This window comes from Myotis davidii, unplaced genomic scaffold, assembly GCF_000327345.1.
Source record: "Myotis davidii unplaced genomic scaffold, ASM32734v1 scaffold190, whole genome shotgun sequence".
Taxonomy (NCBI): domain Eukaryota; kingdom Metazoa; phylum Chordata; class Mammalia; order Chiroptera; family Vespertilionidae; genus Myotis; species Myotis davidii.
This window is the reverse complement of record NW_006283440.1, coordinates 353,326-354,106: the sequence shown is the minus strand read 5'-3', so window position 1 is coordinate 354,106 and position 781 is coordinate 353,326.

Sequence of the window (781 nt, the reverse complement as noted above, 5' to 3'; positions counted from 1 at the left end):
ATTTTGGAAACTGCTACTTTTCCAAATTCATTTATTAGAACTAGAAGTTATTTGTTGGAGTCTTGAAGGATTTCTATATACAAATCATGTCATCTGCAAATGAGTTTTATATCCTCTTTTCCAATTTGGATGATTTTTATTTTTTCTTGTCTGATTGCTGTGCCTAGTACTTCCAGTACCATGCTGAATAAGAGTGGTGAAAGAAGACTGTCTTATTCCTATCTTAAGGGAAATGCTTTTAGTTTTTGCCCATTGAGTATGATGTTGACTGTGGGTTTGCTCTAATCTTTATTTCCTTCTTTTTACTGTCTTTGGATTTCATTTCTTTGACTAGTTCCTTAAATTAGGTTGTTGATTTGAGACCTTCTTTCTAATGTGTGTACAGCTATAAACTTCCCACTTAGTAAACTTGTGCTGCATCCCACAAGTTTAACTTTGTTGTGTTATTTTAATTTTTCTCAAGATGTTTTATATTTCCATTGTAATTTCTCTTTTGATTTATTGGTTATTTAAGTGTGTGTTGCTCAATGTGTACAGATTTGTGAATTTTCTAGTGTCCTTTCTGATGTTGATTTCATGTCATTACACTGTAATTACAAGATACTTTGTATAATTTCAATCTTTAAAAATTTATTAAGATTTGTTTTGTGGCCTAACATAGGGTCTATTCTGAAAAATGTTCCTGTGTGCTTGAGAAAATTTGTATTATGCTGTTGCTAGGAGGAGGGTTCTTATATGTCTGTTAGGTCACATTTATCTATAGTGTTTTTCAAGTCCACTC